This window comes from Panthera pardus, unplaced genomic scaffold (genome assembly GCF_024362965.1).
Source record: "Panthera pardus isolate Hobbes unplaced genomic scaffold, ASM2436296v1 HiC_scaffold_16, whole genome shotgun sequence".
Lineage (NCBI taxonomy): Eukaryota > Metazoa > Chordata > Mammalia > Carnivora > Felidae > Panthera > Panthera pardus.
The window spans coordinates 113,355,194-113,369,029 of NW_026526721.1; the positions used below are offsets into that span (position 1 = coordinate 113,355,194).

Genomic DNA, 13,836 nt, shown 5'->3' on the forward strand with positions numbered 1-13,836 from the left:
TATTAACAAATAGGGGCACTGGGGTGGCTCAGTTAGTTGAGTGACTCTTGATTTCAGCTCAGGTCATGATCTCACAGTATGTAGTATCAAGCCCCATGTGAGCATGGAGCCTAGTTGGGATTCTCTCTCCTCTTTCTCTACCCCTCCCCCTGCTCATTTGATCTCTCTCTCTCAAAATAAATATTAGAAATAACAAATAGCTTTCTTGGTACTAGAGCACAAAATGAAGATTGGTAGATGTGATCAGACCTAAAACTTTATAAGGATACCGGACTGACCTGGAAATGTGTAAAATGACAGCAATTCTCATAGAACTCTTGTAAGATGGTAAACTGGTGTAAACCCCTTGGAGTGTGGCACACTCATTAAATTTGATGACATATTTTGTGACTTGGCAGTTTCACTTCTAGGTAAATCAATGATCCAGAGAGACATAGAACCAAGGTGTGAATTTTCCACTCTATGGGAACCCATATCAGGACAGAAGAACATAAATTGTAATTGATTAATTGCTGGGGGCTCAGTATGGACAAGTTTGAGAGTTGGAAACTCGGTGGGGGGGGGGGGGGGTTCTGGTCCAGCATAGAAGGAGCATAGAAGTCATCATTGTTCTAACAAAAAACTGAGCAAACTGAAAAATCATTCCTTAGATCAGAGAAATGAACTCATAGGGCAAACTACTGCACCCAAAATTGGAGTTATAGACAGGTAGATACAGAGATCACAACTAATCAGAGCAGAAACTTCCTGAGCAGAGGCTTCCATGGGAAATACTACTGGGGTAGGGAAACCTAAACTGTAATTAATGAGTTGCCAGAGGCTCAGCCTGTACAAGCCGAAGAGTTAAGAATCCAGGGGAACTGGAACATTTTTGTTTTACCTTGTGGAGCTCTACCAGGTTCTCAGAGCAGATACTGGAGAATAATCCCCTTGGACTTCTGACAGGGGAGGGGGGAAAAGTAGCCATTCTGAAATATGCCAGAGCATGCTGTTCTTAACAAATCTGCACCCAAGAAAAACTATTTAACCAGACCATAAACTACTGTGGTTTTCATCAGAGTCTAACATGTTAGAAGGCAAATACCCAATTCCAACCTCTATAGCCATCAGGTCCCACCAAAAGCTGGGAAAAAAACTGAGAAGCATTTGTGAAGTTCATAGCCGAAAGCCACAACCTTTCTAAAAGACTGAGACAATCAAAGGACTAAAGAACACTTCTCATCCCCCCACACCTTATGACTACACCACCAATGACCTATTTCTGTAGTTCCTTTAACTCAGAACATCATGTTCAGCTTTCAACAAAAAATTACAAGGGACGCTAAATGGCAAAAAACCAGTTTGAAGAGACAGAACCAAACTCAGGTATGACAAGGATGTTGGAACTATCAGACCATGAATTTAAGACAACTAACATGCTAAGGGCTCTAATAAATAAAGCAGGCAACAAGAAAGAACAGATGGATAATGTAAGCAGAAAAATGAGAAGTCTAAGAATTTTTTTAAAATGCTAGTGATCAAAAAACACTAACAGAAGAATAACTCTGATGGGCTCATCAACAGACTGGACAAAGTTGAAGACAGACTCTGTGAACGATGCATCAATAGAAACCTCCAAAATTGAAAAGCAAAGGAAAAAAAAAAAAAAACAGAACAAAATACCCAAGAACTGTAGGATAACTAAAAGAAAAAAGAAAAGTGTACCATATACACAATGAGAATATCAGAAGTGAGAAAAGCACAGAAACAGTATTTGAAGCAATGACTGAAAATTCTCCCTTATGTTAACATAAGCTCCAAAAAGGTAAAAAAGGGGGGGCGGGGGGCAGGAATATCAGAGAACATGGAGCAGAATAAATTCTGAAAATACACTACACCTAGACAGGCATATCATATGCAAATTGCAGAAAAATCAAAGATACAAAAAAAGATTTTGAAAGAAGCCAGAGGGGGAAAAACACTTTACCTATATGGGCACAAAGATAAGAATTACATCTGATTCTCCTTGGAAACCATGTGAACAAAGAGTGAAGTGAATGTTTAAAGTCTTTTAGAAAAAAACCCCACCAACCTAGAACTCTGTACCGTACAAAATTACCCTTCAAAAGCAAAGGAAAAGAATGATGTCAGCAAGATGACAGAAAAGAAAGCCCTAGATCTGCCTTTGGCCATGGAGACACAGACTTAATAACAGACCAAATGTTCCTGTAAGGAATCTAAAAAACAAAAGGTTTCTGTACCCCAGGCATGGGTGAAGCCAACAGCATCAAAAAGCCCAGTAGAAAATGCATGACACTATCCACTCTGTCATACCAAAACCCCTCTTTCTTGACACATCATGTTTGGGAGGAAACCCCCAATTCCTGTTTTCTACCTGGGGAGGTAGAATGTATGTCCAAAGTCAGGATTTTAGAGGGACTGCCCAAGGAGAGTTTGTCTTGATGGGTCCACGTACTAACAGTCCCCAGGTTGGGGATCTCTGGGAAAAAAAATCCAATAGGCCCTAGAGTCTGCAGTACTACAGGCACACACTAGGTAGAGCTCCTACTATACCACAAGAAGCTGCAATATTGTAGATGTACAACAGGGGGAGAGCCTGAGTAGAAACCGGCAAACCTCTCCAAACAGGAGATAACGTGCACAAGCCCAGAGAGGGTGCATACCCAGAAAGGGCTTGAGAGGTCTCCATATCTCTAGTCAGGGAGAAAGTCCTCTCTGTTAGAAACCAGACTGCAAAATCTGGGAGAGTTGGTTGATTATTCAAATGCCCAAATCCCAATAACAAATAAGATACACAAAGAAGCAAGGAAACATAACACATTTAAAAGAACAAATTATATCTCCAGAAACCAAACTTAAAGAAAGAAATCTAAAAATTGCCAAAGAATTAAAAAGTATTGTTAAAAGGACCTTAAATGAATTAAAAAGAAGAAAGACAACAAAATAAGGAAATTGGTACATGAGAAAAATAATATCCACAAAGCAAAACTATGAAAAACCAAATTCTGGAACTGAAGAATACAAAAACTGATTTGAAAATTTCATAGAGGGTTTCATCAGGAGACTTGAGCAAGCAGAAGAATCTGTGAACTTGAAGATGGGCCTTTTGAAATTTCCAAGGTAGAGAACAAAAATAAAAAAGCAATGAAGAAAAATGAAGACAGCCTAAGGAACATCTGGGACATCATCAAACTGAGAAATCTATCCATTACTGGTATCCTAGAAGGAAGAAAAGAAAGGGGCAGAGAACCTACCTGAAGAACTGGCCAAAATATCCCAAATTTGGGGAGAGAAATAAACTTACAAATTTAATAATCTCAAACAGTTCCAACAAGGAGAAGTTCAGAGAGATGTACTCCAAAACACATCATAATCAAACTATCAAAAATCACAGATAAAGAATTTTGAAGGTAGCAAGAAATGTGACTTGTCACAAAGGAACTCCTTTTAAATTATCAGATTTCTCAGAAGAAACCTTGCAGGCTAGAAGGGAGTGGGATAATATATCTGAAGTACTGAATGAAAATAAATGCCAACAAAGAATACTATAGCTAGCAAAAAAGAACTTCTTCCAAAAACAATGGAGAAACTAAGACTTTGCCTGATTAAAAAAAAAAAAAAAAAGAAAGAAAAACAAAACAGGAAACTCATCACCACTAGACCTTCCCTATAAGACATTCTGGAAAAAGTCCTATAAAATGAAATGAGAGGACAACACAAAGCAACACAAAACCAAATGAAACTATAAAATTCCCTGGTATAAGTAATGACAGATAAATATAGAATACTATAGTAGTGCAACTGCAGTGAGCAAATCACAAAAATTTAGAGAATACGTTTTTTAAAAGCATAAAAAGTAATTATAAATCAATGTTAATGGATATATGTAATATAAAAATAATCTGTATAATTAACAAAATGGGAGAAGGCAGATTTGGAGTAGTTTTTATACATAACTGAAGTCACCAGTTTACAACAGACTGTATAACTTTTAAGATGTTTTGTGTAATTGCAATGATAATCACAAATGAAATATTATTGATAGAATATACACAAAGGGAAATGAGAAAGAAATCAGAACATGTCATTATACACATAAAAAGCCAACAAAATATAAATGAAGACAGCAAGAGGGAAAGAGACCAAAAAAGCTACAAGACAGACTGGAAATAAATAAAATGGCAATAGTAAGTCCTTCCCCATCAGTAAATACTTTAAATGTAAATTGCTTAAATAACACCAATTAAAGACATAGATCAACTGAATGGATTTTTTAAAAATCCAAGGGGTGCCTGGGTGTTTTAGTTGGTTGAGCATCCAATTCTTTATTTGGGCTCAGGTCATGATACCAGGGTCACGGGATCAAGCTCCATGTCAGGCTCCATGCTGTGCATGAAGCCTATTTAAGATTCTCTATTTAAGATTCTCTCCCTCTCTCTCTCTCTCTCTCTCTCTCTCTCTCTCTCCCTCTCCCTCTCCCTCTCCCTCTCCCTCTCCCTCTCCCTCTCCCCTGCTTGCACACACTCAAATAAATAAATAAAAGATCCAACTATTTGCTGTCTACAAGAGAATAATTTTATATCTAAGGACACATGGTAGAAGTGAAAAGGTCGAAAAAGATATTCTATGCCAATGAGAGCCTCAAGAGAGAAGTGGCTACACTTAAATCTAAGAAAACAGAATTTAAGATAAAAACTGTCATAAGAGCCAAAGACATTATATAATAATAGAGGGTCAATTCACTAGGAAAACATAGTAGTTACAAACATATATGCAACCTAACATTAGAGTACCAAATATATGAAGCAAACACTGACTAAAGGAAGAAAGAAAAAGCAAGACAATAGTAGTAAGAAACTTCAATAACCTGACTTTCAGATATGGACAGAACCATCACACAAGTTCAATAAGGAAACAGAGTATGTGAACAACACTATAGGCCAATTATACCAAACAGTTGTAGTACAGAACACTCCAACCAGTAACAGTGGAATATACATTCTCCTCAAGAGCAACTGGAACATTCTCCAAGGTAGACAACATGTTGGGCCACAAAATAAATGTTAACAAATTTCAGAAGATTGAAATCAATAGAGTATCTTCTCCAACACAAGGGAATGAAACTAGAAATCAAGAGAAAGAAAACAGGAAAATCCACAAATAGGTAGAAACTCAGCAATGTGCCCTTAAATAACTAATGAGTCCAAGAATAAATCACAAAGAAAATTTAGAAAATATCTACAAATGGAAATGAAGACACAGCATACCAAAACTTATGGGATACAGCAAAAGCTGTACTAAGGAAAGTTTATAGCAGTAAACACTTATATTTAAAGAAGGAAGTTCTTAAATCAACAAACTAACATAACATCTCAAGGAACTAGAAAAGGAAGAATAAACTCAAAGTTAGCAGAGGGAAGGAAATAATGAGGATTAGAGCAGAAATAATGAAATAGAGAATAAAAAATGGGGAAAAATCAGCAAAAGAGTTGGTTTACTGAAAAGAGTAACACAATGGACAAACCATCAGTTAGAATAAGAAAGGGAGAAGATTCATGGCTAAAATTATAAATGAAATATGAGACATTACAACTGAAGTCCCAAAAATTAAAAGGATTAAAAGAGACTATTAGGAATAATTATAGGCCAGCAAAGTGGATAACCAAGAAAATATGGATAAACTCCTAGAATTGTATAACCTATCAAGAGTGACTCATGAAGAAATAAAAAAAAATCTTAACAGACCAATAACTAGTGAAGAAATTAAAGCAGTATTCCAAAATCTCCCAACAAAGAACAGCCCAAAACTATATGCCTGTTAAATTCTACCAGACATTTAAAGAACACCAATCCTCAAACTCTTCCAAAGAATCAAAGAGGAGGAACTATTCCCAAACTCATTGTATGAGGCCAGCATTACCCTAGAACCAAAACCAAAGACATAAAATCACAAACCAAATTCTTGAAGAATATTGATGCAAAAACTCTAAAGAAAATATTCTCAAACCAAATTCAACAGAACATTAAAAGGACCATACACTACAACTGAGTGAAATTAATACATGGAAAGCAAGGATGGTTCAACATATGAAAAATCAATATAATACACCATACTAACAAATGAAGGAGAGAAAACATGATCATCTCAATGCAGACAGGAAATTTGAGAAAGTTCAATACACTTCCATGATTTAAAAACAAAAACACAACAGGGGCGCCTGGGTGGCTAAGTCAGTTAAGCGTCCGACTTTGGCTCAAGTCATGATCTCACAGTCCGTGAGTTCGAGCCCCGCATCAGACTGTGCTGACAGCTCAGATCCTGGAGTCTGGTTCAGATTCTGTGTCTCCTCCTCTCTCTGCCCCTCCCCCACTTTACAAATAAACATTTAAAAAAATAAACATAAACATCAAAAGATTAAAAAACAAAACAAAATACAAATGGGAATAGGATGAAATTACCTCAACATAATAAATTAAACCATATATTAAAGACTCACAGCTAACATCATGTGCAGTGGGGAAAGACTGAAACTTTCCCTCTTAAGATCAAGAATATGTCAAGGATGCCCACTCCTCCCTCCCAAGAGGAATTACACAAGAAAAATGAAGAAAAGGAATACAAATCTGAAAGGAGAAAAAAAAATTGTTGGCAGATGACTTGATCTTACATGTGGAGAGCCGTAAGTATTTCCAAGAAAAATTGTTAGAATAAGTAAATATGTTCAGCAAAGTTACAGGATACAAAATGAAAAGTCAGTTGCATTCCTATACACTAATAATGATCAATCTAAAATGGAAACTAAGAAAATCCCATTTATTATAGCATAAAAAATATACTTAGGAATAAGTTTAGCCAACTAGGTTAAAGATTTGTACACTGAAAACTACAAAACACTTCTAAAAGAAATCAAAGAAGTTACAAATGAATGGGAAGATACCTTGTGCTCATGGATTGGAAGACTTAATATTCTTAAAATATTTACACTACCTAAAGTGATCTATAGATTCAATGCAATGTCCTTCAAAATCCCAATGACATTTTTTGCAGATATAAGGCAAAAAAAGTCCTGAAATTCAAATGGAATCCCAAAGGACACCAAAGAGCTAAAACAACTTGAAAAAGAACAACAAAGTCGAAGGCCTCAGATTCTCTGATTTCAAAACTTAGTACAAAGCCACAGTAATTTTAAGTAATTAAGACAGTGTAGTACTGGGACAAAGACAGATACATAAGCCAAAAGAAAAAAGTTGAGCACCCAGAAATAAGCCCTTGCATGTATGGTCACATGATTTTTGGCTAGGGTGCCAAGTCTATACAATGAGGAAAGGATAGTTTCTTCAATAAAAGGTGATGGGAAAACTAAATTTCCACATCTCAAAAGAGTGAAGTTGGACCTATATACAAAAATGAACACAAAATGGACGAGATACCTAAAAGTAAGACCTAAGCTCTTAGAAGAAAACATAGGGAAAAAGCTTTAGGACACCAGATTTGGCTGTGATTTCTTGGATATGACCCCAAAAGCACAGGCAATGAAAGAATAGACAAATTGAAAAAAAAAAAAAAAATTACATCAAATTAAATAACTTGTGTGTCAAAAGAAACACTCAACAAAGTAAAAAGGCAACATACAGAATGGAAGAAAGTAATTGCAAATCCTATATCTGAAAAATTAGTATCCAAAAATATATATATGGAGCTTCTACAAATAACCCAATGAAAACTTGGGTAAAGGACTTGAATAGACATGTCTCCAAAGATGATATAAAAATGGCTAATCAACACATAAAAAGATACTCAGTATAACTAATCATTAGGGAAATGCAAGTCAAAACCACAAGATAGCCCCTTCACACCAATCAGGATGGCTATTATCAAAAGAACAGAAAATAAATGTTAGCAAGAATGTGGAAAAGTTGGAACCCTTATGTATGTATGGTTGGTGGAAATGTAAAATGGCACAGTAATTATAGAAAACAGTACCTAAATTTTACCTAAAAAAAAAAAAAAAAGAATAGAATTATTACATCATCTGGCAATCCCAACTCTGGATATATACCCAAAAGAATTCAGAATAAGGTCTCAAGTTATTTGCACATCCATGTTCACAACTGCATTATTCACAATCACCAAGAGGTGAAAGCAACCCAAATGTCCATCAACAGACACAAGAATAAAGAAAACTTTAGGTATATGCATACCGTGGAATACTATGCAGGCTTTAAAAAAAAGGGAATTCTGTCATGTGCTATAACATGGATAAACCTAGAGGACACATTAAGCAAAATAGGTAAGTTAACAGAAGGACAAAAATTATATGATTTTACTCATATGCAGTACCTACAGTATTCAAAACCATACAAATAGAAGGGAGAAAAGTGATTACCAAAAACTGGGAGGACTGGAAAGGTGAAATAAGTGCTTAATGAATATAGTTTCAGTGTTACAAGATTAAAAAGTTCTAGAAAACTAGGGGTGACTGGGTGACTCAGTCAGTTAAGCATCTGACTCTTGATTTCAGCTCAGATCATGATCTCATGGTTCGTGAGTTTGAGGCCTGTGTTGGGCTCTGTGCTGACAGCATGGATCCTGTTTGGGATTCATTCTCTCTCTCTCTCTCTCTCTCTCTCTCTCTCTCTCTCTCTCTCTCAAACAAAAAAAGTTCTAGAAATCTACAATACAACAATATAATATGTTTAACACTGCTGAACCGTGTGTTTAAAAATGATTATGAGCATGAATTTAACGTTAGGTGTTTTTTACCAAAATTAAGAAAAAAGATTTAAACACACACACAAAAGTGAAGGTAAAATACTTTCTCAGACAAACAAAACGAAGGAACATGTTGCAAGAGAAGTTAAAATAAGTTCTACAGAGAGAAGAAAAAGGATATAGGTCAGAAATGCAAATATACATAGAGGGGGAGTACTAGAGAAGGAATAAATTAAGGTAAAATACTTTCATTTTTATGATTCTTAATATAACAGATACCAGTTCCTTCAAAATAATAGTAGCGACAATGTATTCAGTTATGTATGCTTATCTAAATGTTTATATATGTTTATGTATATATGAAATGAACAAAAGCAATGATACAAGCCATGGAAGGCGGGGTGAAGAAATTAGGAATATTTTGTTAGAAAGTATTTCACTACCAGTATATTGTTACTTGAAAGTTAGTTGTAAATGTATAGTGCAACTGTGGGGAAATCACTAGAATAAAGAAATATAATTAATATATTAAGGTAGGAGAAAAAGTAGAATCATATTAAATGCTCAACTGAAACCACTAAAGGCAGAAAAAGAATGGAAGACAAAAATAGGAATAAAGAATGAAGGCAACAATAACAAAAAGTACACTTACAAAATGGTAGATGTTAATACAACTAAATCAACAATCACTTTAAATGTCAATGGTCTAAATACATCAACTAAAAGATTTTCAGAGTAGATCAAAACACAGGGGAGAGCCACCTATATGTTATCTATAAGAGACCCATTTTAAATAAAGGCACAGATTAAAAATAAAGGATGGAGAAAGGGATACCACGCCACTTTAGGTGAATGTTTGTGTCCCTCTAAAATTCTTATGTTGAAGCCTAATACCCAATGTGAGGAAATTTGGAACTTTGGGATGTGATTAAGTCATAAGGGTGGAGCCCTCAAAAATGGTATTAGTGACCTTATAAAAGAGACCCGAGAGGCTCCCTTGCTATGTGATATAAATGTTTGTTGTTTACCCACTCTGTGGTATTTTTTGTCACAGTAGCCTGAACAGACTAAGATACATGCTAACAACACTAATAAAAGACAGCAGAGTAACTATATTAATTTCAGATACAGCAGGCTTCAGAGCAAGGAAAGTTATCAAAGATAAAAAGGGGCATTATATGATGATAAGGGGCTCAATACTCCAAGAAGACATAACAATTCTTAATGTGTATGTGCCTAAAACCAGAGCACAAAATACCTAAAGGCAAACACCGATATAAATGCAAGAAGAAATAGATAAATCCACTATTATAGTTGGAGACTTCAACACCTCTCTATTAGCAATGGATAGATCCAGCAAGCAGAAAATTGGTAAGGATATAGTTGAACTCTACAGCATCATCAATCAACTGGATATAACTGACATATAGAATATTTCATCCAATTAGAAACAGACTATACATTCTTTTCAAGCTCACATGGGACATTCACCAAGACAGACCATATTCTGAGCCATGAAATGCACCTAAAGAAATTTAAAAGAAATCAGACAATGTCTGCTCTCAAACCACGATTTAATTAAACTAGAAATCAGTATCAGAAAGAGGGTTGGAAAATCCCAAAATACCTGGAGAATACAACTCACTTCTAAACAACACATGCATCAAAGGAGAAACTTCAAGAGAAATTTTTAAATATTTCTAACTAAATGAAAATGATAAATACAACATCAAAATTTGTGGAATGCAGTGACGGCAATTCTTAGAGTGACTTATAGCACTGTGTGTGTGTGTGTGTGTGTGTGTGTGTGTGTGTGTGTGTGTAGGAAAAGAAAGATCTAAAATCAGTAAGCTAAGCTTTCACCTTAGGAAACTAGAACAAGAAGAGCAAATTAAGTCCAAAGAAAGCACAAGAAAAGGAATAAAAGCCCTATTTTATTTTATTGTAGAAATCAATGAAATTGCAAATAGGAAATCAACGGAGAAAATAAATAAAACAGAAAGCTAGTTCTTTCAAAATATCAGTAAGCCTCTAGCCAAGCTTATTAAAAAAAGAGAGAGAGAGAAAAACACAAATTACTAATATCAGAGATGAAAAAGGTGTCATCACTATGGATTCAATGTATAATAAAAGGCTAATGCAGGAATAATGTGAACATTATCTGTGCCCACAAATTTGATGGCAATGAAATGGACCAATTCCTTGAAAGATAAAACCTAACAAAACTCGCATAAGGAGAAATAGATGGTCTGAATAGGCTTATATCTGTTTAAAAAAAAAATGAACCAATAACTAATAACACACCAAAACAGAAAACATTAGACCCAGATGGTTGCATGGGTGAATTCTACCAAACATTTAAAGAAGAGATACCAATTTTTTACAATCTTACAGAAAACAGAAGCAGAGGGAATACTTCCTAAGTCATTCTATGAAGCCAGCATTGCCCTAATACAAAAACCAAAGACATTACAAGAAAGGAAAACTACTAACATCTCTCATGAACAAAGGCGATAAATTCTCAACAAAATGTTAGTAAATTGAATCCAACAGTGTATTAAAAAAAATATACACCATGACCAAAGTGGGATTCCCAACTGGACCACAGATTCAATGCAATCCCCAATCCCAGCATTTTTTTCCTTCTTGGGTATTGACAAACTGATACAGAAGCTTATATGGAAAGGCATAAGGCAAGAAGAGCCAAACCAATAATCCAGAAGAAAGTTGAACAACTGATACTACTATAAGGCTACAATAATCAATACAGTATGGAATTGGTGCAAGAATATAGAAAAATGGGACAGACTACACAATTCAGAAACAGACAAATATAGTCAACTACTCTGACAACAGTGCAAGGGAGAAAGGACAGTCTTTTTAACAAATGGTGCCAAAACAACTGGACATGTCAAAAAAATGAATGTTGATGAAAGAGAACCTTCTCAACATGATAAATGGCATTTTTGAAAATCACACAGCTAACACCATTCTCAATAGTGAAAGGTCAAATCTTCCTTCTCAGAAGAGGAACAGACAAGGATGCATATTTTCACCACTGCTATTCAACATTATCATAGAGCATTACTACAAGAAGGCAAAGGAACCCACACTGAAAACTGTCTATTTACAGAAGACATAGTCCTATATATAGAAAATCCCAAAGAATCCATAAGAAAACTACTAGAGCTATAAATTCAGCAAAGTTGGAGGTTACAAGATTATATAAAAATCAGTTGGGTTTCTATACACCAGCAGTGAACAATCCAAAAAGGAAATTAAGAAATCAATTCCATTTGCAACAGCAGCTGAAAGAATAAAATACCTAGGAAAAAAATTAACAACTAAAGTGGAACACTTGTACACTAAGAATTATAGTGGTGAAAGAAATTAAAGACAACCTAAATAAAATGGAAAGATGTTCCATGTTCATCAATTGGAAGGCTTAATATTAAGATGGCAATAATACCCTAAGTAATTTATAAATTCAACACAATCCTTATCAAAATTCCAATATCCTTTTTTGTAGATATGGAAAATGTGGTCCTCCAAATGTAATTGCAAGGGATCCTTAATATCTAAAACACTAAAAAAGTTGGAGAAGTCACACTTCCCCGTTCAAAATACACTGCAAATCTAAAGTAATCAAAACAGTGCAGTATGGCTTAAGGACAGACCTACAGAACAATGAAAGAGACTTGAGTGTCTAGAAATAAACCCATACATGTATGGCCAAGATTTTTGACAAGGGTGAAAGACCATTCAATGAGGAAAAACGAATCTCCTCAACAAATGGTTCAAACTATTGCCTTTTAATGCTCTATGTATGTATGTGTGTGTATATACACATATATATGTAAATAAACTTGGAGCCTCACATTATATATAAAAAGTAACTAAAAACTGATCAAAGACCTAGTGTGAGCTAAAATCATAAAACTCTTAGAACATGCAAGAAAATCTTCATACCATGGATTTGGCTGTGTATTTTTAATTATGACAATAAAAGCATGAACAAAAAAAGAATAGAGACATTGGGACATCATAATTAAAAACTTTGTGTTTCAAAGGACATTGACAAGGATATGGAGAAATAAGAACCTTCTGCACGGATGCTCAGGATGTAAAGTGGTGCAGTGGCTGTAGAAGACAGTATGGGTGGTTCCTCAGAAAGTTAAACAGTGATTACCAAATGACGTGGCAATACCACACTTAAGTATGTACTCAAGAGAACTGAATTCAAGAACTCAAACATATACTTTTACAACAGTTTTTCATTGCAGCATTATTCATAGGAGCCAAAAGGTAGAAGCAACCCATGTATCCACTAGCAGATGACTAGATAAACAAAACATGGTAGAAACACACAATAAAATATTCCTCAGCCACTAAAAGGAATGAGGTTCTGGAACCTGGGAGGAAGATCACAGAACAGGAGGACCCTAAGCTCACCTCATCCCATGGATACAACTAGATAACATGTACATCAGTGTAAATAACCCAGAAAAGGACCCAAAGACTGACAGAACAGACTCTCCACAACTCAATGTAGAGACAAGGCCACTCTGCAGAGAGCAAGAAGGGTTGAGACAGTGTCAAGAGCTCATTGGGACTGTCTAGGGGAGGGAGGGAAACCACAGGTACAGAAGGGGAGAGGACCAGACCCTCACACCAATCACTTGTGGCATGGGGAAACCTGCATGAAAACCAAAGGGGCATAATTTTATGACTTCTTACAACCAGCTGGGCTTAACATCAGGAACTTTAAAAATCAGCAGGCTCAGCTCTGGGAGACCCAGGTGGGTGAGAGGAAAGAGACAGCACAACGAAGAGCCCCACGGAGATACAGCATAGAAGCATTAGTTTGGGCGGGGGGGAAGCTTGGGGTATACAGGAAGGGGATATGGTTAATAATCTCAGAATGTGTGTTGGAGGCAAAACTTCTCCAGGAACAAAGGAGCTGGCAGGCCCCATTTTCTTCCCCCACCCCCCAGCCTAGACACGTGGACACACCTGCAGGAACCAGCAAAGCAGCAACATTTCCTACCTAATTTGCTAACAGTGTGTCCCACACTTGCATTCTCCTACAGACCTGCCTCCTCCAATATGCCCTTGCCTGGAGC

General features: G+C 35.8%; 1 protein-coding gene across 6 annotated transcripts in view; it reads right to left on the bottom strand.

The window, feature by feature from the left end:
* The window catches only part of RNF13 (ring finger protein 13), a 163,086-nt gene that overhangs the window by 17,394 nt on the left and 131,856 nt on the right, over positions 1–13,836 (bottom strand). The gene's annotated exons all lie outside the window — the stretch shown is intronic.